Below are 24,988 nucleotides of genomic sequence, written 5' to 3'. Positions count from 1 at the left end.
GTGAGGAGGATGGTTTGCGGTTCCTGATGGGGGATAAAGCCCTGGACGAGGGCGCCCTGACAGCGGGAACCAGCCCAGAACCTCTGCCCCAGGCACTCACGAGAGCGCCATGGGCCCTGGCATACGTAGCCAGACCAGACCATCTGCCAAATCCTAGAGGTGCTGGCTTTTTACATGAGCTCACGTGGAGGGGCTGCCCAGGGCCACATCTTTGCCCGAGGGCTATGGGAAATATCTTCCAGTCCTCTAATTCCCCAGGCATTATGTGGGATGCTTTGCTCCCTCCAGATTCTCCGGGCACAATGTAGATATGTGGGGTGGCTCCTGTCTGCAGCACTGAAGACCATCAAATTCCAGAAAGTCCAGAACACCCTGAAAAGCTCAGCAGAGACACCGTGGGCTTGAAAAGTGAGCAGCTGACAGTCTCAAGGGCAGGCGTTCCCAAAGGTGGGCAGGGGAGATAATTTTCCTCAAGGCATGCTCTCTCCGCCCACCAAGCCCCCTTTCTGCTAGAGTAATTGCCCTGAACCCACGTCAGACCTAGTCACTCCCTGATTCACAAACCCTAATGGCTCCCAACACCTGCAGAATGAAGTATAAACACTTTCATGAGGGATTTCAGGCTGTCACTGCGTGACCCCAGGTCATCACTCCAGCCTCATATCATCTTAGGTCCCTCCGTGCACTCGGGGCGATGCCCCAGCCCACTGGACATCTCACCCTTCCTTAAATTCTATGTGCATTTCCCCATCGCCCCCGACATCTGTGTTCTGGGCTGCAAGGCCCTCCCTTGCCTTTCTGGTCTACCAATATTTTTCTTATTCTTCACCGGCCCACTGACACAGTGGCCCACTAACCACCCCTGTCCCTGCTTATTATTATTGCTTTAATTTAATTCTGCCTTTGATTAGAATTCATCATGCAAATGTCCGTTCCTCCCTCCTTTGCCACTTTTTTTTTTTTTGAGGATGTGGACCATGTCGTACGAATTTTTGTTTTTCCCACACCCCCTGTTATATAGTCCTGATCACTGCAGGTGGACACATGATGTTTGTTGGGTAAAGGAATGGGGAGTTGGCCTGAGTCCTTACTGCAGCCGGTACTCCACCGGGCATCGGGCATAGGATTTGTGATAAATGCTTCACTGTTTAAATAAGAAAAAATTGTTTGGAAGGTCTTTGGAGGAGAAAGGGCCCTGGAGCAAGACTCAGAAGACTTGTGTTTGGATGTTGGCTGGGAAGGCAAGGGGGTCGCGGGCCAAGACTGCAAATGGTTCCCCTTTGCTCTCCGTTCTCCCCTTTGCTCTTATGAGGAGAACGCTCCAGTTTTAGCTGAGCTCATGGCTGTCCAGCTGAAGGCGACTTTGCTTAGTCATCCTCGAAACCAGGCATCAAGATTTTGGCCAAAGGAGCGGAAGACGTGTGAGCATCATCAGATGTGTGCCTTTAAAATGAAAGGAAGATCCTTCGCTTCCTCTCTTTCCGCGTAGGAATGTGGGTCCGAATGGAGTCACTGCGTATATTGGATCACAGGGATGAGGACAACCTCCTCGTTGGTGATGGCGCCACCTGCCCCATCTGCAGTCTTGCCTAGTGAGTATTGTAGCCTCATCCTTCCTTAAGACTCCATCTTGCTCAGCCTAAAAATCTTAGGATTATCTTTGATTCCTCATCCCGTCCAAGAAAGAGCCGATCCACTAGCAAATCCCACTGGCTCTACTTTCAGATATATCCCATCATCTCTACGGGTGCCAGTGCCATTACCTTTACCTGGATTACACGGGAGCTGGTTATGACCTCACAGCATTTATCCTACTCCCCACCCCATTCCCTACCATCAGTCTATTTCCATAGAGAAGCCAGAGTGACTTTTTTTTAACTCATAAGTCATTTAATTCACCCCCTTCCAAACCCTCCCAATGCTTCCCACCCCAATCAGAGATGAGTAGTCATAGCAATAGCCCAGAAGGACCTTCAGATGGGGGTCTTTTACCTCCCTGAGTCTGTCTACCACTTCCTCCCACTGCCCTGCTCCAGCTGTTAGCAGCTCCTTGCTGCTCCCCACACACTTGGTATACTCTGGTCTCGGGGCCTTGGCCCGGTGGTTCCTTCTGCCTAATGATCTTCCTTCAGATAACCACACGTTAACTTGCACACTTGATGTTGCTTGTTTCAATGTTAGCTTCTTAACTAGGCCTACCCTGAAAATTCGATTTAAAATCGCAACCCCACCTCTATCCCCACCTCCTCATTACCCGCTTGCTTTGTTCTTAGCACCTACCACCTTCTAACATACCTTATAATTTATAGTTTTGTCTACTGTCTATGCCTCCCCCACAAGAATGTAAGCTGAATGTGGGGAACAATATATATATATGCATATTTTTTCACTACTGTGTGTATAATAAGTACTCAATAAATATTTGTGGAAGGAATAAAAATCACAAGGATTCTGAAGTCCCAGCACCATGGAGCTACTATATCCCTGGATGGTTCTATGACACAGAAATAAGTTTCTGCCTTTGTCAAGTTGGGTCTTGGTTCTGGCAACTGACTCCATGTCTTGATACAAAGGTTAGGAAGTGACTTGGAAGACGCCACTCAATCTATCACTCCCCAGCGTGCAGCCCATCACAATGAAAATTTCTGATTCTCCTTATCAACAAATCAAACGAGATCAATTTGATCTGGCCTCGACTTTGTCTTCCGCTTCTTCACCTACTATTCTCAGTCATGTCTGTTTCCTCATTAGGGCCTTTGCGCCGACTGTTCCACTTGCCTGAAACCCTCCTCCCCAGCCTTAGCCCCAGATTTTTACAGGACTGCCTCCTTGTCATCAGTCCACCATCCACCACCCCAGAGAGGTCCTTCTTGAACATCCGGCCTACAAAGAGAGCCATCCCTGCCCTAGGATCCCTCTCTACCCTTGCACCCTGCTTTTTATTCATGATAGCACTTAACATAATTGCTCATTAAACTTCTCATTATTTGCCTGTCTCCACGGGGAATTGAGAGTCTTATCTATCAGCTCCCATCTCCTGTTGGTAGAAGTTTGTATCCATGGGTCTTAATTCCTTGCTCACACCTGGGATGCTTATAGGCCAAAATATCCCAGGGACAGAAAACAAAGATGTCTAGGTTCATCTTTGAGGTGGCATGCTCTCAGCGCCAAGTGATGGAAGCCCTCAGGGAGCGGCTCAACTCAGAGGTATGGCTGAGGAGCTGTTGGGGGCTTTAGAGGCTTCTGATAGACATCATTCTCTCCCCATGCCCCACCCCCCCATGTGTAAGCTTTATGAGAAGGGGCTTTATCTGTCCAGTACTCTATTCTTAGTGCATACAGCAGTGCCTGGACTTAGCAGGTATTGGGCAAATGTTAACTGAATGAATTCATTAAAATCCATAGATGTTTCTTTGTCTTTTTCCTCACCTGTAGAAGGGGAATCATGACCCAGTTGATCTTGCAAGGTTGTTGTGAGAGTCAAATCTAATAAAACATGAAGACGCTTAGCACAGGCAAAGACCACAGAAAGTTGTAAGCTATTATGATTCGGCTGTGTGATTTTGATCCCGAGAAGATCACTTACTTCTTCTAGACCTCAGTTTGTCAATAATCGGAGTTTTACCTTTCTCCAAGTTGGAATAAGAGCAAAATGTGATGATACGCATGAGTGACAGTATTGTATAGATTTACATTGTGATTATCGCTCACTCATCCTTTTGAGTTGAGTTGCATCCTTTTGAGTTTTGACTTTTTAAGTATGAACTTAAGTGGAGAAGCTACTCAGAAAATGCAGTTTGCATAAAGACTTTACAGAGAAGGGGGGCCAGCTGAGTGTTCTTGTTAAATTACATCGTGCCCCAATCAGGATACGCTAAGCAATGCCGCGGTGGCCAACAGCTCAGTGGTTATAGACACTAAAGGTTTACTTCTCGCTCACACTACCTGTTCCCTCTACTTTGCCGGGAGCTCTTTGATGTTGGCCTTATTCGGCAGAGGCTCTACCACTTGGAATGTCTTAAGTTGGAGAGGTGGAGAATCCAGGGGGCTGGAGAGTCCGTCACACGCTGGCAATGAGTTGCTCCAGCCTGAAAGGGACACATCACCTCTATTGGCCACTTATATGGTCTTGCTCAACTGCTAGGGGACAGGGGAGTATAATCCTCCCACATACTTGAAAGGGAGGGAAATGCAGATGGACAATCACAAGGATTCTGGAGTCCCAGCAAGGGACTACATCTAATAATCTGCTTTTTCCACATAAGAGGTCACAAAATTATCTTTAAGATGGTCAATATTTAAAAAACTTTATTGGCGGGGGGTGGCACAGTCAGTTAAGCATCTGACTCTTGGTTTCAGCTCAGATCACGATCTAGGGGTCCTGGGATCGAGCCCCACATCGGGCTCCCTGCTTAGTGGGGAGTCTGCTTCACCTTCTCCCTCTGCCCCTCCCCTCTCTCAAATAAATAAAGAAATCTTTAAAAAGTAAAAATAAAACTTTTTTATTATGGGAAATTTCAAATACGCACAAAACAGGATAGGATAATGAACCCCCACGTATCCATCACCCAGCAGCACACCACCATTTTTAACTACCAAAAGCATTTCCATTGTACAAAGGAGTTTTTTAATCATATAAACTCTTGTATGGGACTTTTGGGTACTGCTAAATTTTGCCACTGGAAATCATACTGCGTGAACATCCTTACTCATAAGTTGTCACTTATTTGATTATTTCCATAGGATAAAATCCTTTGGCCTTTTTAGTGATAATTTTCAACCCATCTCTCTCTCCACCAACTAACCTCCTGGTCACTGCTCATTCCCAAAGTAATACAGAGTCGCAGGAAAAAGCGAAGGGCCGGGCAGTAGGTCATGTCCAAGCAAAATGTTTTTCAATTTTCAATAATACTCTCAGCTCAGATCACATATCTCAAGGAAAATAAGATCAATACACCATTTATCAGATTGAAGTTAAATGTGATTTGGTGCTCAATTTGGCAGCACATATACTAAAATTGGAGTGACACAGAGATTAGCACAGCCCCTGTGCGAGGTTGACATGCAAACTCCTGACATGCTCCATATTTTCATAAATAAATAAATAAATAAATAAATAAATAAATAAATAAATAAAATATTTGTGATAGAAGAGGTTAACATCTCTTAAATGGTTATTTAGTGAGAAATATTCTGAATTTCCCCCCAAAACTTTCACGCCCTAATCTAAGTCCTCTTATTGAAGACTACTTTGAGTCAGGGCTTTGCAGTTTGCTAGAAAGACATGAATCCTGGTTTCAGGAATACACTATCTATAAGCTGTGTGACCTAAGTCAAATTATTTGACTTTTTCCAAGCCTCTATTTTTTCTGTTGGTAAACTGGCAACTCTTAACTCACTGGTTTGTTGTGAAATGTGTCAATGAAATAAATAATGTGTTAATGAAAGCATTTATTACCAGGTCTGGTATATGAAGGGTGCACAATACCCATTTCATTCTTTTTCATCCTTTCTTCCTCTTGTATTTTCAGGTTATACTCAAGGATGAGCACTGCAGTGATTTTGAATAACAATTTTCAAGTTGTAGTTCCTAGTGAGCATGTGCTTCTTGATGTGTCCAGCAATCAATAATAGTGGTTTGAAATTAGTGTTTTTCCATGACACCAAAACAAAATTTTGGAAAATTCTTTCAGGTAAGCTCTTTCTTTGGAAAATTCCCATTCCCTCATTTGCAGCAGCCAAGTGCTATGTACCCCAGGACCCTACACCTTTAAAATTGTTATTTTCAATGTTAATAAATGATTTCATTCATTTCCTGTTCTCCTCTATTCATCAACCTGCCAGCAGCAGTCACACACCGACCTTAAAATAACCGTACTGGTAAACAACTGGTTCAAATGATTAGTAGGATGTCTGTAATTGTGTTACGTAGTCAACCCGGTTGGAAACGAGCAGACACGACTCCTCGTATCTAGCTGTGTGAATCGGTGACTGCAAGTAAAGAATAGGTTCAGGAGGGCCTGGAAAGAAGGTACCATAAGACTTGAAAAGAGGAGTTCAAGGTTGGTGAGACTAGAAGGTTCTGTTTTGCTCTTGTCATATTCTCCGGCACGCCCGGCACTCGTAAGCGCACAGTAGGGATTAATGAGTACATCTGGGTTGAGTGGATGCTGGAAGGGCAGCAAGAGTTCTCCAAATTCCATTTTGCTCCAACAGTTTTCCAATACCCTTCCTATCTTTAGTGATTCCCTCCATTTGGAGTTTCTTTCCCTCCCTGTCAAACTTCTCCTCGTATTTCCTACCCTACCTAGGGGCCAGGCTGGCCCGCAAGAGTTCAGTCAACCTTGCTCAATGAACAAAAGGTACAGAAGACCTTCTGCAAAAGATACAAGAAGCTAAACTTTGAATGTCTTGAAAAAGAGAGATTGAGAGGGAGAGAGAGGAACATGGGCTGCATGCCTTTGTGCACGGATGATTTTGGAGTGTCCGCCACCAGGTGAGACAGCAGATCGCTGGGGCACTAACGTGTATACTTGCTATTCACGGCTTTCTGATGCTGGAACTCAATTAAGAAAACTCCACAAAGCATTGAAATCTGGCTTCTCAACAGTGATTTTGATGACTTGAGTTGTGTGTTTTTCATCCTTATTGCTTTCAGATCTACATAAATCTTTTCTCTCTCCGTTTTCCCGCATGTGTGTGAAATGTGATGCTTCTCGGTCCTTGGGTTCTTTGGGAATCCAGACGTTTCACTTCCTCCACATCTGCTATGAAACTGAATATTGATAAATGTGACCCATAAACCCAACCAGTTAAATGGGGCCAATGACCAACTCTTATTGTTGGATTTTTTTTTAGGAGTTTCTATCATTTTTTTTCAATCTCTCTTTTGATTGTACTTTTTTTTTTTCTTTAAGGAAAAGACTAAAGGAAAATTATATCAGCAGTAAAGTTCTCAACCACATCTGGGGCTTAAATTCCATGCCTTTTGACAAACATGAACACTGACTATTTCACTGATTTTAAGATAGAAATGATTCTAACCTTGCCACTTTTGTCCTATAAAAAGTAATGTGAAGACATACAACACCTAAACATCTCCAGACTTTTCTTTGAAAGTCTCACATATGACAGAGAATAATTAGCAATAAAATAGGGTTAACACTCAGTGATTCTACAGGATGAAAAATATACTTAAGGAGAAAAAAAATGTAACCCTCAAGGGTCTGATATTCTGACTTAGATTGGTAAATAATCTATAAAGGACGGATGCCGTGAAGACTGGGAGAGCAATTTAAGTCATACTATTCCTTTATCCCAAACAGAGTAGGATACACAGAGTCCTTGGTTACAAAATCCCAAGGGGTGATATTTATGCAGAATAGAGTGAGACCCTCCATAGTTTGTACAAGTTAGAGACCTGAACGTATGCAAGCAAATGAGGAGAGGCTTCGTCTAAGTAGCCAGGCCCATGCGAAAGCCTTAATCCCAAAGTATTGCCTTGTTAAAAACTTTGGAACTCCCTTAAAGGTCTGTGTTACATTCTTTAGAATATGCTTAATAGCTGCAAATAATCCTTCAATGGTGAACTTGACATTTAGAAATATTAAAAATCTTTAGGTACCAAATCTCATATAAATCGTAGAACCTGGCAAATGTCACTTTTTTTGTTAAAAAAGGAAAGATTTTTCAGGTATTTAATTTTTCCACGTGACTGAAGTGACTCTCAAAATTTTTCCCAAGGAGACAGAAGGTTAGGAGCAAAGGAAGCCTCAATAGAAAAAGCATGTGGCCTCCTAATGACATAATTTTGAGAATACCAATGTTAATTTGTATTTTAGGTATTTTTTCCAAGTCTTATTTTGTTAATATCACATGCAAAATCTAGTTTTATCGTCCATATTGGTGCTTCAGTCTCCTCAGAGAGGCAATGAGAATATACGGAGGCTGGTTCAGAGAATGCGTACATTAAAAAAATTGCTCTGGAGATTTCAAATATCAGCCTAGATGGAGAACACTCTTGGAAAAACCTCCCTCTTGAGGCAAAGTACCTAATCCCCTGCCCGACCCCATTACAAATTTATCAACGTTATGTGAGACCATTAAATATAATCATTTCGCAGAAGGGATGACAAAAGGGAGCAATTAAGAGTCAATGCAATTCCTAAGAAAGTTGCATTGTACACTTTACCTGTTGATTATAGACAAGCAATTCCACACAAAATTCCAGATTGTGGGCAAAATAATCATCGACCAACCTCTTCCTCTTGATCTTTCTGCTTTCCTACCGAACCCAAGGACGTATAAGGCCCAATATGTTAGACTTACCCCAAAGCCAGTAAACCACCTCTGCCTTTACAAGGAAAAACCACAAACTCGAAAATAAAATCAGTCTTTGCATACGGCACGATTGGCTTTACCAACCGAGAAGCCTCCCTCCCTCCCATTTGCTTCTACTGCAAGTACAATCTATTAGGGTTCGTGGGAGCCCTGTGGGTGGAGCGGGTGGGGTCCGTGTGTCTGTCTGGTGTTGGCCTGTTATTGCCACGGTGTTCACAGGACCATGGGAGGCAGTGCTGAGTGATCCCTTTTATGTCTAGACAGATATTCATAATGACATAGATGTCTGGCTCTTGAAGCTAACTTCTTAGACCGGAGGTATTTTGGTTTACAAAGGCCCAAATAAGAATGGATAACATTGTCTTGGGTGAAGCCACAGAGACTCGGGGGGAAAATGAGCAGGGCCTGGGCAAGGGTAAGGAGATCTCCTGCTGAAAGTTAAAATGACACCTGCGGCAGAACAGGGCTATAGTAAGAACCTGCGTGTCACATCATATTGACCCGGAAAGCAGTCTTCAAGTCCAGCTGTCCCAGATGCCCAAGTAACCTCCCTTGATCTTCTTCATGCCCTCCCCCCCGCCCCCCCAACGATTGTGAGTTTTCCTAACATCTTGTTTTCCTTCGGCATCCTCAGGGCCCTCGATTTTAGCAGAAGCTAGAGCAAGCCTCTGAGGGTTCACGTTACACAGCCTCCGTGGCCGTTTCATGAATTGCATCAGAGGCAGAGCTGGTTGGACAAAGAATGGGCTCTTGCTTTTTTTTCTTCCATGTTCCCCTCCTTCCCGATTTTCCATATTATATGGAATGACATTTGAAAGGACTTTCTCATGACGAATCCCGGTCTGTTAATCAAAGTGCATCATCCATTGGTTGGACACATTTAATGTCTCTGCGTTATCTAGAAATGAGGATGCGATAGAACAGAACAAGTTAAAATAGAGTGAGATGAGGAAATACATTCTAAAAACTCATGTTTTTTTTTTTTTCTCTTCTGTTTTCTCCTTTTTAAGCGTTGCCATCATCTGCCTGCCAGGTGGAACTTATTTGGATAATAGAGCACAGATGTACCTTGTTGTACTCAACAGATGAATTCCTGAAAAGCTGCATTTGATAGAATTTTTATAAATTAAATCATATTTTCCTGTAGACTTGCACTATAGTAACAGAAGCCATTATCCACATTTGACTGATCTTCAATTGGCAGAGGCCTCATACTTGGGCTTCAGGTTTCTTAGCCAAATCTCTTATGTCAAACAGTTAATGATCTGGAAATAATCAGCACTTATGTGAGCTAGGGGAGCACTATGCTTAAAGGCAATGTGATTGTATTCCTCTGAAAGTAGAGTCTGTATTTCCCGATGAGAATCTTCACTCGCGGAATCTTGGACTATCAGGAGCATCACAGATGACGCAGTGCAAACCTCTCTTTCTTGCAGAAGAGGAAACTGAGGCCCCGAGTGTTTGTTCACCTGCACCAGCGAGCAATAGTATGTCGAGGAAAGGATGAGGTTTTGAGTTTGGCAGCCTTGAGTCCGAATGTTCTCTCCGGGGGTAGTAGCTCCTCGGCTTGCAGCAAGCCCTGGGTGTGCCTGGTGCGGTTTCCTCATCTTTAAGACGGAGACGACGTTATCTGCTTTGAGGGGCGCTTATAAAAGTCAAGCCAGGTGACGTATATAAGGGACAACAGCGCCTAGAACACAATAAACGCTGGAGGAATGTCTGTCTTCCCATTTCCACTTTTTGGATTTTTAAAAAATGGTTTCTTTTTTTAAAAAATGCATTTCTTTTAAAGCTGTAAAGGTAATAATGCTCGTTACTAAAACTGAAAGCAAGTCAAAGGACATAGAATAAAAATCAAATGGTCCCTTCCCCACACCCCGAGCTCCTCTCCCCAAGCCTCTTTCTAAACGAAAGCAATTTAACAGTTTGATGTGCTCTGTATCCTTCCAGATTTTTTCTCCACCATCTTTTTAGGTGAAGTTCATCCTATCCTAACATCATTTTGAGAAACTTCAAAGTCTTGGTCTGAGTCCCCCATTGCCACAGAAGTACTGTGCAACAGCAGCACCAATAGTCTCGGTGGGTGCAACCACTGGGACTTCTTTCTGTCTCCCACAGCTGAGGCCCAGTCCCTGGCCCCCGACGCGGGGTGCGCTCCCCCGGCTGGGCCCCGGCAGGCACCCGCTCACGCCCCTCTCCCGGCGGGGTGGGCTGGGGTCGCAGTCCATGGTGTGGTTTTCATCCTTCCGAGACCATAAGGACACACGGGGCTTGTTCTTCTCATGGCAGAGGGTGACGTTCCCTGGAGAGGAGTGAAGGCTTGTGAGGTCTCCTTAAAAATAAAAATAAAAAATAATAAAAATAATAAAAATAAAAAATATTTATTTATTCATGAGAGACACAGAGAGAGGCAGAGACCCAGGCAGAGGGAGAGGCAGGCTCCCTGCAGGAGCCCGACGTGGGCCTCGATCCCGGGACCCGGGGTCACGGCCCGGGCCGAAGGCGGCCGCTCAGCCGCTGAGCCCCCAGTGCCCCAACTACTGATGCCTCCTGAGGACAGGTCTGCGGTGGGCTCACTTTTACTCTGGCACACGGTCCCTGAGCCAAAGCTAGTGCCCCGGCCGACCCCACCCAGAGTGGGAAGGGATTAATCCCGTTTGTAGGCAAGCGAGCTACCAAGTCAATGGCAACCAACCCGGCCGGGGAAGCACGAGGAGCGGGGAAGAAGGACGCAGCCGGTGTGGTGGCAGCGAGGGCAGGTCCCCTGGGAAACGGGGCGAACGCCGGCCCTACAGCTCGGGTGTGAGGCCCTGGTGGCAGGCCCCACTGTGCTGTTCCTTGCTCTCCCTCCATCAGATTTGAAGACTGGGGCGGGGGATGGTAGTGACTGTTTGTTGGATGAAGATAGAGAATTCTGGCCCACGAGAGTGCAGAACACGCCACCGGGGATCTCACCCCACACGTTATGTGTGTGTTTGTTGAGCCTGCCCTTTCCCTTCTGCCCTCCACGGCGCCTGTCCGAGGGTTGGGAGCAGGCCGGGCCCGAAGGCCCTCTGCCCGCTGCCGGCCTGGGAGGTCGGTGTGGTTCCAGCCCGGCCGTGGGCCGTCCTGTGTGCCGCGGGGTGCGGACAGGGCACGGCGTGGGCCATCGAGGAGCGGAGCGGAGCGGCCAGCCGGCTGGGGCTGAGGGACGCCTGGAGCGGGGCCTTGCCTGCAGCTCACGGCCCTCCCGGGGCGCCTTGACGGTGCTTCCAGGCCCCTCCCGAGCCCCCACGTTTACCTCGGGGCCATCCAGTCCTCTGTGTTGTTATTTCACATTATCTTTCAGATAATCATAGTGTATTTATATAATTAGCCTAATTGTGGGTAATTGTGCGGCGGCACCGTGTAATTATGAACCTAGCCTCCAACACTGGGGCGCAATCTGTAGGGAAGACACACTGTACGTGCCAAGCAGCCACCGATCCTTCTTCTCAGTCAGGGACTTTTTTCCTTGCCAGGTGCCCGAAAGGGAGAACAGGCCTCTTTGTAAATCCATTGCCTGCAAGACCAGGCCCCTGACAAGCCCTTCGTGGGCTCTGGGCGCTGGAAGTCAAAAGCACGCGCGGAGGCCACGTGGCGCTGTCTCTGGAGCTGGCCAAGGTTTCCCCCCACACTGAGGAGCAGAAGGGTCAGGCTGCAGTCTCGGGGCTGACTCTCTCACCGGGGCGGTCCCCCCGAGGGTGATTTTGAGCCAAGGCTTTGCATATGCCACCCTCAATACGGCTCCGTTAGCACGAGTCGGGGAGGGTGGGAGGGCCTCTCCTCGCCCAGAACATCGCTGGGATGAGGCTGCCCACCTATGCCATCATCTGGGCCTCGCACTGGCCATCACAGCACCGACTTGGTGAGAGATCCCCCGGCCAGGCCAGGCACCGTGCTGGGCACGGCACGCGTTACTTGTGGAGCCTTAACGCTACTCCTGAACCGTAGGTGCCGTCGTTATTCTCATTTTACAGACGAGGAGGCCAAGGTTCCGAAAGGTTAAGCAAGTTGACCAAAGTCCCAAAGCCAGTGAGTATCTTCGCAGAAACTTGAATCCACGTTCTCTGGAGCCCAGAGCCCTTGCTCACACCATGGTCTGGTAGGAGGGTTATCCACCTTTGCACATTTGTTTTTTAATATTTGCTCGTGTGCTTACTTTCACTGGCTGCTTGCAGGGTGGGTGGGGATTAAGGGCAGGAGTGAGTGGGGGCAGGGACCACATCGAGAGGATGTGTGGGTGCTGGTGAGCACTGGGCGGAGGAAAGGATGAGGACGAAGCTTTCAAGGAGAAGGTAATTCGAGATGAAGAAAAAGGGCGGTACCGGCAAGTAGACCTGGTGTGGGCCACTAGCTTCCCCGGAGACCGTCCTCGCTGGGGCAGCACCCTCCTGTCACCAACTCTCAGAGAGTCCTGGGACTCCAAGACATGCTCAACAGCTGTTAGTCAAATCCCGTTACTGTTACTGGGGGGAGGGGGGAGCGACAAACTCACAGGACGGCAGGGTCCAAGCGGTTATGGAAGGGAATGATGCCGGATTAAAGACAAGCAAGTAGCACAACGTGGCAAATGCTAATAGGGGTGAAGGCCCAGAGAGTACGTGTGAGTAGCAGAACTATTAATAGCACCTGGGTCTCCGGACCTCCTGTCCAGTGTTTTTTTCCATTACTGCTGCTACTCAAGCTCACAAATGTGTATTTCTTCCACCCACTGTCACAGATTTGTTGAGTTAGATCCATTGTTTCCATTTTACAATGGGGAAACCAAAACCCAGAAAAGGAAAGGGCCTTGCCCAGGAGCATGTAGGAAGTAAGGGGCACAACCAGGCTTCCTGGCTATCAGCCGAGGCCTCTTTCTACTAATCATGGGGTCTCATATGGGTCCTGGGTCCCACACCCAGGAAGCACCCTGACTTTGAAGGCAGCCAAAACTCTGAAAATTCATTAGGCTGTTTTTGTACCTGTCAATCAGGATATATTTTTTATTACCACTGGGGAAGTAAAACACTGTTAACTCAAAAGTTGGATTTATGTTAAAGATGGTTCCTTCACAGCATCAGAGAATGTGAGATCTGAAAGGGCCTTGGAGAGCAAAAGATCTGCCACTGTCATGAGGAAACTGAGACCCAAGGGGATTGATGAGGAGTAATTTTGTCGCTTTACATTATGGTCTCTTCGGTGTCATTCAGAAACTAGGGAGAGACGAAGAACAGAAGCCTAGGAGACAGAAGCGACTCCTCATCCCCTGCAATGAAGTAATTCTTTCTTACTCACCATTGCCCTTTGCCTCTGGAGCATTTAGGGAAGAGTAATCACCAGCACAGACGGAATGAAGTTACCTAAAGGGACGCTAGCAGGAATAGATGATGCCCGCTAGCTTTGTTCCTGCGTGAAGGGGCAAAGAGTTTGTCCTCACAGAGGCTGTTCTTCAATGCTTAAGAGAAAGTTATCATTCCAGGAAGGCAGAGCCTTGAGCTAAACTTTGAGAAGAAAATTAGAGAAGGAGGCGAGTTCATAGCAAGTGCTCCTGCAAGCCCCCTGCGTTGTAGAATGGTCACCAGGAACCTTACGAGACGTGCCCCGGAAACTCAGGAGTCCATGGGGCCAGCAGGTATAAAAGAAGAAGGAAACCGAAGCTGTCGGTCTCATTCCATTGTCAGACCCAGTGATTTTAGCAGTATCAGCTTTTCTTTCTCTTTTTTCTTTCAAGAGAATCTAGACACCTGATTTTTGAAAATTAGGAACTAATTACGTTTTTTTTTTTTGTTTTTTTGTTTTTTTAATGCAGCATGGGTCAAAAGCCAAAGTGAAATCCCGTATCTGAGGCCAGAGTTGGCTGCCGGCTTGCCTTCTTGGAATCTCAGTGTTAGAGCTTAGCTGAGCTCACCAACAAGGGCAGAGGGTGGATCCTGGGGACTAAGCTAAAAGAGCAAGATGTGTGGGAAGTTCACGCGGTGCCTCCATAGACAGACAAACTGTTTAGAAGATCCAACTCCTCTTTCCTTCCAGGAAGAAAATACAGTATCTCTGCTGGAGACAGGGCTGTCACACAGTGAGAACCCTAGCTTAGGAGACAGGAGAAATGGTCTTAGTGCCTCCAGTTTTGGCAAATCATTCCCCTGTCTGACCCTCCAATCCATAAAGTGAGGCCCTTCAGGGGCATCTGGGTGGCTCAGTCGGTGAAGCCTCTGACTCTTGATTTTGACTCAGGTCATGATCTCAGAATTATGAGATCCAGCCCTGGGTCAGGCTCCATACCCAGCGTGGAGCCTGCTTAAAATTCTCTCTCTCTCTCACTAGGGGTGGTGGAAGGGGAGGTGGGAGGGTGGGGGTGACTGTGTGACGGGCACTGGGGGGGGCACTTGACGGGATGAGCACTGGGTGTTATTCTATATGTTGGCAAATTGAACACCAATAAAAAATAAAATAAAATAAAAATTACCCCTCTCTCCTTCCCCCCAAAAATAAATAGATAATAAAAGTATAAAAACTTAAAAAAAAAAAGTGAGGCTCTTCATCCTGCCTTAACTGCCTTTATTAGAGATCAAATCGGATAATGGGGTGAGAGCACTTGGTAATCTGTCACATGTTATGCAAACAAAAGGGAGTCTTAAAAGTCTGTGAATCAACTGTGAGAAAATGGTGATACAATGGAAAAAGCACAGATTTTGAGTCAGCTACATCATGGGTTCAAGTTCTGGATTCCCCACCACCAGCTATACCGTCTTGAGCAATGTTCCTCTGTTTTGAAGCTCAGTTTTCTCAGCAAAATGGGATAATAGTGTTTTTTTATATAATGCTTTTATGAAGAGGAAATGAAGCTATGTGCATAACGATGCACACAATACATCAGTGGGTACTTGATAAACATTATTTCCTTTCTAAATGTAAAAGGAGAATTCACTGGCTCATGAAGGCTTAATATTATAAGATAGAATTGGTCGTTAGTAACTTTTTCTATTCTGAAAGGATACGATGTTGGACAAAGTAAGAAAATGGGATTTGGTAGACGTAAAAATAAAATTCGGAAGGAAAAGAAAAGTAGTAGGAGACTGTTGTGGGGAGGCAGTTAGGGAAAGCTTTAGCCAGAAGGTAACATGTAACCTAGTCCCTTGAGCATGAGCTGACACTGGGGCGATGGCAGTGAACGTTCTAAGCAGAGGTACAGCATGGTCGAGACCCTGGAAGAGAGAGAGAGCAAGCGACTTCCAGAAAATAGAAGGGCGGTGTCTACGTACAGACCCCTGGGTAACTGAAGGGATTAGGGACAACCAGAAAGGTAGCCAGGGCTAGTTGGCGTCCCTCAGGAGTTTGCTTTATTCTGTAGACCATGGGATGCCACCCAAAGGTTCAACGTGAGGGAAAAAAACACGATCAGGGTCACTTTGTAGAAAGAACTTTCTAGGTTGGAGCATGGAAGACAGAAGGGAGAGGAGCTGAGTAGAAGCAGAGAGACCCACTAGGAAGCCGTTGAACCAGGGCCGTGTATTAGAAAGGACAAATACTCACGGTGTGCTTTGACGTGGATGGACCTGGAGGGGATTATGCTGAGTGAAGTAAGTCAATCGGAGAAGGACAAACAGTGTATGTTCTCATTCATTTGGGGAATATAAATAATAGTGACAGGGAATAAAGGGGAAAGGAGAAAAAATGAGTGGGAAATATCAGAAAGGGAGACAGAACATGAGAGACTCCTAACTCTGGGAAACGATCTAGGGGTGATGGAAGGGGAGGAGGGCGGAGGGTGAGGGTGAGTGGGTGACGGGCACTGAGGGGGGCACTTGACGGGATGAGCACTGGGTGTTATTCTGTATGTTGGCAAATTGAACACCAACAAAAAATAAATTCATTAAAAAAAAAAAAAAAAAAAAAGAACCAGGGCCATGGTATGGGAGGGAGTGGAGTCAGGGAAGACTGGAGAAACTAGACTGGAAAGACTAATACTATATTTAAATTGCACCTCTGTAAAACAAAGAAATTTTGGTATATTATGTCTGGGGGAAACATTCCCTTCTCCCAACTGGCCTGCTGTAAGACCATCATTATTCCGGTCAATGAAGAAGAATGTAGGAGGCTTTAATTGACTTCCTGAGAAGAGCAATTTTTATTATTAAGATGGTTGACCAGGGAGACCAGTGGTAATAGATCCCGTCTTACGAACTTCTGTGTCTCTCCTTCTGGTAGCCTCTTTAGAAATAATAGTATGGGACTACAATATGTTTGCTTTGACTTTATTTTAAAATAAAGTCAAAATAATTTTTTTTACTATGTTTTGTTTGTTAAGGATTTTTTTAGATTTATTTGTTCATGAGCGACACAGAGGGAGAGGCAGTCTCCATGCAGGGAGCCCGGTGCAGGACTCGATCCCAGGACCCCGGGGTCACGCCCTGGGCCAAAGGCAGCCGCTCAGCCCCTGAGCCACTCAAGCGTCCCTTATTTTACTATGAAACTTAAAGCAATCAGGCATCATTAGTAACACCAGTAGGGATTATATTAAAGTTTGATATGAAAATGCTAACATCTGCTCTGGTCTCAGGCTTTATTGAGCTTTCCAAACTTTCAGATGAAGAAATATCAAACTGAAGTGAAAGACCCTGCATGAATAAAATCATTTTGGCTTCTTGGAAATTCTGGAAGAAAATAGGAGATCAGGGATCCCTGGGTGGCGCAGCGGTTTGGTGCCTGCCTTTGGCTCAGGGCGTGATCCTGGAGACCCGGGATCGAATCCCACGTCGGGCTCCTGGTGCATGGAGCCTGCTTCTCCCTCTGCCTGTGTCTCTGCCTCTCTCTCTCTCTCTGTGACTATCATAAATAAATAAAAATTAAAAAAAAAAAAAAGAAAATAGGAGATCAATTCCATCTTCAGGGAGAGAGAAAAAGCGAAGCATTAAGGAGACTGCTCTGTACTGCATATATGAAGGGCTCCATTTAGGGTTGCTCTGTGCCACTTAATTTTGTTTTAGAGGGAAAAACTTTGCCCACCTAGTTCTTAGGTTCCAGTCCCCAAGCCGTAGCAATCGGAGTCCAATACAAAACAGATGGCCACTCGAAGGGAGTAATTTAGGAGGTCTTAATGAGAGGATTATTACAAAGGTTTGAGAGGATTAAGGAAAACCAACGAGAGATGGTGAAGCACCTTGCATCTAGTAACAGCCCTCGGCACAAATGTTAGGAGGAAGAAACAGATCCAAAACTTCTTTCAGTCAAAACAAGCTCAGTTCTTCAATTTTAGTATCTGAATGGTCTCTCTCACACGGACAGACTGGGTTGGTATTAATTAACTGATACTCGGGATATTTGAGACTAAGCAATAAAGGTCTTCTAGGTGCTAGAGTCTAGGCATACACTTGGCTTAGTTAATATATTGTTTTATCGTTATTCTCTAAAGCCAACATCAATCTTTACTTCGGATGTTTATCTCTTAATCTTTTCCTAGTCAAGAGTTGAAGGAAGAGCAGAGCTAATTTTTTATTTTCTCCAGTAGAATATAAGCTAAAAAAAAAAAAAAAGAATATAAGCTTCACAAGGGCAAGGACCTTTGTCTTTCTTATTTCTTACCATGTCTCTAGCTTCTAGCTCAAAATAGACACTCCACATGGATCTCTTTGTGGTAAATGAATGAAAAGCTTATCTTGAAAAAAAAATGTATTAAGAAATCAAAACACCTCCCACAGCAGTTGAAATGTACTTATTTACAGTTCCCAGAAATGTATGTTGAATTTTTTATACTCTTTTTGGGAGTTTAAGGAGCTATGTCCAGACAATATCCAGAGATATTGAGTTTTTCTGAAATTATCTCCAAAACTTTGGCCCTGACCCACCTCAGAGATGCGCTTGTGGTTGTGCCATCTGGGAGGCAGAGACGTAGGCCTCGGCTCGGGGCCGTGCTCCCAGGGGAGGAGAGTTGAGCATTGTTCACCACGTAAGAATGCCAGTGAGTGTGTCGCCTCCAGCCCCAGGGAAGCGGCCCGGCTCGGCTCCGCAGCCGAACCACCCTTCTCTCTGGGCCCTCCTACGATCCTCCTTTTGTGCAGATTATATTTTAAGGTTTACTAAAGATCAAATCATATGTTTCATCTGAATTGATAGTTTAAAACCTTGCTATTTGTTTTTAGTTTAGTTTATGATAAAAAAAAAAGATTGGATTCAGATGGTTGGATTTGGTTACCAATTCATCAAATTACAGGTATTGATTGCAAGTTACTACACCTTAGCATCTGATACCCTTAAGATGTTTAAATAGGCACTATCTCATTTCTCTAGGGGGCTAGCATTCCATAGCAAATGTGTTTTCTAGCTAGTTGCTTCCCAGATAAGCGGCATTAGAAAAATATTTGATGAGAATCATTTGTTTTTAACAATAACATAAAATGTGGTTCAAAGGTCTTTAAAGGAAAAAAAAGCCACTGATAATTCCCACACTGTTTTTGTTTTCTTATGTCATGTTTCTTTCTAAAAATTCTTCACTCACATGGCTATTTTACATAATTAAAAATCATACTGTTAAAACTTTTATTTCTCTTTTCTCCTTAATCTTAGGTTAAATATATCTTTTATGATCTTTCGTGTACCTTAATTTACTTACCTATCCCCCCCCCCCCCTGTTTGGACAAGTAGATTCTTTCTCTCTTTTTTTTTAATTTTAATTTTTTTTTGTAATCTGTACCCTTGATGTGGAGCTCAGACTCATGACCCCAAGATTAAGAGCCGCATGTTCTACTCACTGAGCCAGCGAGGCACTCCCAAGTAGGTTATTTCTAATTCTTCTGCTACTACAGGTAAAAGTAGAAAGAGTATTTTTTTTTAAGATTTTATTGATTTATTCATGAGAGACACACACACACACAGAGAAAGGCAGAGACACAGGCAGAGGGAGAAGCAGGGTGCACGCAGGGAGCCCGACGTGGGACTCGATCCCGGGACCCCGAGATCATGACCTGAGCCCAAGGCAGATGCTCAACCGCTGAGCCACCCAGGGGCCGCAAAAAGAGCATCTTAATTCCAAGTTAAGCAAAATTATTCTGTTAAATTATTTCCAAATGCTAACTACACAGATGAGAAAGATTTGAAATTTAACAGTCCTCTGTTTGCTAATGCTCTTCTGCTGTCCGGCCATCTAGGCAGCAGTCCAGGCTCTCACGTTGCTCTGTCTGTGCGTAAAAACTTTCCAACACCCAGTCACTTAACACAATGATCGTCTAATCTCATGGACCAGCTGGGTTCAGCTCAGCTGACGCTACACATCTCTCATGCTCCTCCCAGCGACGGTAGGTTAACTTAGGCATATTTTTTGAAGATAGTAAACAGCATTACAGGTCAGGCCCTCTGCGCCTGGATCATTCCCCTCTGAGCTTCGTTCACCTCTGAGCACACCATGCCCAGGCTCCCGTGCACCCCACTGCTCCTGCTGGGTGCCCTGGCCCTGGGCCTGGCTGAGCCCTAGGACCAGTGGGAACAAGTCTCTGCCCCAAGGGATGCCAAAGTCAACAAGGAGGGATGCAGCAGGTGCTGAACTTTGCCCATACCAAGTTGGTACGGGTGTGGAGTACCAAGCAGGAGGTATGTACCCGTAGGCAGGTGGTGGCTGGGATGAACTACTTCTTAGACATGGAGATTGGCCAAGCCAGATATACCAAGTTCCAGCCCAGCTTGAACAGCTGTCCCTTCTATGACCAGCCACACTGATGAGAAAAATGCTCTGCTCTTTACAGAGATACACTGTCTCCTGGCTGGGCAAGACCTCCATGGTGAAGCCTAGTTGCCAGGACGCATAGGGGCCCTGTGACAAGCTGGGCCCCTCTGGCCCCATTCTCCCACTTCCCTCCATCTTGTAGAGCTCCTAAGCCTTGGAAGGGTGGCCCTGCCCAGGTGGACGTCCCCTCAGTATGCTGGTCCCAGTAGACAAATAGACAAGGGTTCTGGGGCATTTTTTGAACAGCTGAATGACTATCATCCCTTTCTTTTCATTGCTTTCCAGATGCACCAGTATGCGGTGCAAGTATTCTCCTGTCTCTCTTAACCAATACAAAGTAACATCGGCTAAGAAAACAGAACAAGCATCATAGGTCACCCCCAACGACGTCAGCACATTGCGGACCCTGTGTCCATCACCCTTGCGAACACCTCATTAGTGAAGACAATTCACAAGGCTGACCCGGAAGGCAAGGACAAAGACTCCCACTGCACCTTTAGAGGGAGGGACTGGGGGTGGGGGTGGGGGGGAGAATTATGACCTGTCCTTCATACTACCAAAATATGTGCCGACCTAGTGCTTCGCCAAAGATAGCGCCAAATGCCTTCCCTACTGCATCCCTAAGCCTGGCATATTCCCAGTTTTAATAGCCGCGGATGTTATCACTGATGTTTTCTTCATGCCTATTTTATGGGTGTAAAACAGTATTTCTGTGTTACTTTACTTTTTATTTCTTTAAATAGCAGTGACAATCACTTTCCCCATGCATTGGGATACTTCATTTGTACTTCAGTCGGGCCAGCTCTGGAATGAAAAAATGCCACTTCCTTTTAAAAATGGTGTCATTAGAGCTGGATGTTTCAAAAGTTACAGGTATACAATGGGAGGAATTGCAGCTTTTCCTATGGCTGGACTCATCTGCGGCCACAAATCCTATTTGAAGACTCCTTGGAACTTCTTAAGAACTGACCTGACCAAGAAGTGCCCTCTAGGGGGGATATTTCACTAGGCATTGCCACTGAATTCTGAGTTTCTCGAAGCAAAAATTGATAAACCTCATCGTTTTAGGGATACTGATAACGCCTGACATGTTGTGGAATGGGATAAAATGGAACGGTCTGGGCTGGGCTGGCTTTGATAAGGTTAGAAAAATATATTTGGGTACATTTTGAGCTATTTGAACAACCAGTCTTCATTCCCTGACCTCAAGGAACCGGTATCCCCGTGTTCCCAGGATTGTAGCAGAAGAACTACTTTTAACTCTATTGGAGAATTTTCTTTCCCTACATCAGTCTGCTTCCTTCTCAAAAACTCTAATTTGGTAAAAACTAGAAATAAACATTTACTATTATAAACTAGTATAAACAGTAAAAGTATAGCTAGTTCACCTTATGAGTTCCCTTAGCTACTACACATCTCCAGCCTGTTCACATCTCAGACATCTTGACTCCTATATCCAGCTGCCTACCTAATATTTTGGCTTGATTGTCTAACGGACACTTTAAATTTCACATGTCAAAAACTGGGCTCTTAGCTCTTCCCATTTCAGTAAACGACAATTCCACCCTTCCCGTTGCTCAGGATGGAAACCCTGGGTCCTACATTACTCTTTCCCTTACACATCATATCTAATCCCATATCAAGGGCTCTCTGCTTTTCCTTCAGGATAGAACCAGAATCCGACCACCCATCACTACACCGATGGCTACTGCCCTAGGCCCATCGCAGGTTATTTCTCGCTTAGAATAATCCCAGAAAATCTCTCTTGTTTTCACTCTTTTTTATATAATTTTACTTAATTTTTTTATCATGGTAAGTATATTCTTTACTCCTCACCATCTATTTTCCTCATCCTCCCACCAACCTCCCCTCTAGTAAGCATCAGTTTGTTCTCTATAGTTAAGAGCCTGATTCTTGGTTTCCCTCTCTCTCTCTTTCTTTGTTCCTTTATGTTGTTTCTTCAATTCCACATATGAGTGAGATCATATGGTATGTGTCTTTCTCTGATGGACTTACTTTGCTTAGCATTATACTCTCTAGCTCCATCCATATTGTTTCAAGTGGCAAGATTTCATTCTTTTCGATGGCTAAATAGTATTCTGTTGTGTATATACACCGCCTCTTCTTTATCCTTTCATCTATCAATGGACACTTGGGCTGTTTCTGTAATTTGGCTCCTGTAAGTAATGCTACTGTAAATATTGGGGTTCATGAATTCTCTCTTTCTCTCTTTTTTTTTTATTTGGGAGGTAAATATCCAGTAGTGCAGTTCCTAGATCATAGGGCCGTTCTACTTTTTTTAATATTTTGAGGAACCTCCACACTGTTTTCCAGAGTGGCTGCACCAGCTTGTGTTCCCACCAACAGTGTAAGACAGTTCCCCTTTCTCCTCATCCTCACCAGCACCTATTGTTTCTTGTGTTGTTGATTTTAGCCAGTCTGACACGTGTGAGGTGATATCTCGTTGTGGTTTTGATGTGCATTACCCTGACGATGAATGATGCTGAGCATCTTTCCATATGTCTCTTGACCATCTGTGTGTCTTCTTTGAAGAAATGTCTCTTCATGTGTTCTGCCCATTTTTAATTGAATTATTTGTTTTTTTTTTTTATGTATCATGTTGTAGAAGTTCTTTATATATTTTGGTTACTAATCCTTGGTTACGTTTGTCATTTACAAATATCTTCTTCCATTCTGTAGGTTGCCTTTTAGTTTTGTTGGTCTTTGTTTTCATCCTGGAATGTCCCCAATTCTGTTCTCCACATAGCAGCCAGAGTCCTCCTTCCAAAACCAAAATCACATCATACCACTCTTTGTTCAAAATCCATCAGCCAGCTTTTTACTTCACTCTGATTTAGAGCAAAGATCCTTACATTATCTGTCTCCCTCTCCCATCACTTAGAAACATCTCTTACTTCTTTCCTCATTGGCTTACACTCTCTAGACATATTGGTCCCCCTGTGGTTCTGAAAACATTCTAAAGATGATTCTGTCTCAAAGCTTTTTGCTCTGGCCTTTTCCTGTGCCTTATCTTAGCTGTTCTCTCAGATATCCTTCCTTCTTCATTTTCTTAAGATCTATTATGTGAGAGGCCTTCCCTAACCATTCTTGGAGTCCCTATGTTCCTTACCCTACTTTATTTTTATCCCTGGCACTTAACCACCATGTGATGCATATATTTACTTGTTCATTGTCTGTCTCCCTCACTGGATTGTCAGTTCCGTGAGGGCAGGGACTTTGTTTTGTTCACTACTATATCCTCAGGTCCCAGGTCTGGTATACCACAAAGTGTCAGTAAATATTTGATGAAAAGAGTGAATAAATACATTGGAATTCTTCAGTGAAATATCATTTTCCAGAACTTCTAGTTCTTCTGATGCAAGCCTATGGACATTACCTGGTGGCCCCATAAACTAAAAACAAGAAAATCATAGATCAGTTAAATCCCCATTCAGAAGATGAATTCTATGACATATCTGCATAGGGCTTGGTTTACAGATATTTATGGTGGTTACTCACTCAGAGAGGTCACCTTCCTCTCTTACTTTTCGAATTCTTATAATTTCTTTGTGACTGATGGAGGTTATAACTTTTTTGCTAAAGCTCTTTGTTGAGTAAAGTATTATAATAAAGTCATGGAGTTAGCATCAAAGAAATTGCTGAGTATTTTCATAGCCATCTGCCCACACAGTGACTATGATAAAAATCATTGAAGGAATTCTGGAAGAACAACGAAAAGTCCTTGATGTAAAATAGGATCGCAAAGGGTACATATCTGATTTGAGTGAGTAAACGGTCAACTGATTTATTGAACGCTGCTTCTTCAATGATGTTTTAAATCCTACAGTGATGACCAAGGATCCTTCTTTTCTTCCCCACCCTTCATTCTCCACACTATGTCCTCCAAAACAATATCCTGTCCTTTGCCCCCAAGCTTTTATTCCGATTTTTCACCCTGTTCGGAATACTCATGCTTTCCTCTTGACCTTACTCCTACTCATCCTTCAGCTTAGATGTCATTTCCCATGCATGTAGGAGGGGGCCTGGACCCTTTCTGTTTGGGTAGAGCTGTGATTGGAGTTAGCTAATGTGTTCTGATGAGAAGTGACATTTATTACTTCTGGGCTATAGCATTTCATTGGTAGTTCAAGACCCTCTTTGAGTTGTATCCCCTCTGTTATTACTGGTTACTCCATTAGCTTGGATCCCTTGCCAGCCTGCTTTGGACTTGTAGTATGAATGAGAAACAAATGCTTGTTGTCTTAGGCCATTAAAATTTGTGACATGTTTGGTTTTTTGTGGTTTTTGGTGTTTTTTTTATTTATTATTTATTTATTTATTTATTTATTTATTTTTTATTTATTTTTTTTTTGCCACAGCATAACCTGGGCTACCCTGACTGATTCACAGGTCTATGTGTTCATTCTATGTCCCTCCATAGCACTGTGGGATGTTTCCATTCTCTGCAGTTACTAGGTTATGTCTATCATGTTTACCATTATATGCTCAATACTCAGGACAAAATGTACTCAATGAGTGTTTGTTGAGTTGACTTTCATAGTTTCATGAAGCAGCAATGCTATGAAATTTGTAAAGAATACAAAGCCTCACTTTGATCCTTGATTTGAACTAGATCTTCAACCATCCAGTTAAACCAAAATCAAATTGGTCATAGTCAAATTCTCCTTCTCTCCTCTCCATGAAACTTCTGCCTTTAGGAAGAGGGTAGGAAGTCCCAATATAGATGGGAAGCCCCAGAGGGAAAGATCGAAATCTACTACTGTTCAGAAAGTAGTAAAGGATCACAGGCTGGCTCCAGAAGTGCTGGATAGAACATGGATTTTGCATGAAAGTTCTCCAGATTTGAGAGAATTCAGGAAGAATAAATGATTATCTTCAGTTTGTATCACATGTCAAAATCTCAGCATCTTTCTA

The 24,988-nt window shown here is 44.4% G+C and overlaps 1 non-coding gene across 1 annotated transcript; it reads left to right on the top strand.

Annotated features, from left to right (window-relative positions):
• Nucleotides 1-4,988: 4,988 nt before the first annotated feature.
• On the top strand, nucleotides 4,989-5,092 carry LOC119865089. The gene has a single exon (XR_005375952.1). It is a non-coding gene; the product is annotated as a U6 spliceosomal RNA (small nuclear RNA).
• Nucleotides 5,093-24,988: the final 19,896 nt, after the last annotated feature.

The sequence above is a fragment of the Canis lupus genome, chromosome 21 (assembly GCF_011100685.1).
Source record: "Canis lupus familiaris isolate Mischka breed German Shepherd chromosome 21, alternate assembly UU_Cfam_GSD_1.0, whole genome shotgun sequence".
Classification (NCBI taxonomy): Eukaryota; Metazoa; Chordata; class Mammalia; order Carnivora; family Canidae; genus Canis; species Canis lupus.
Note: the sequence above shows the minus strand (reverse complement) of the source record. Positions and strands in the feature narration are given on the sequence as shown.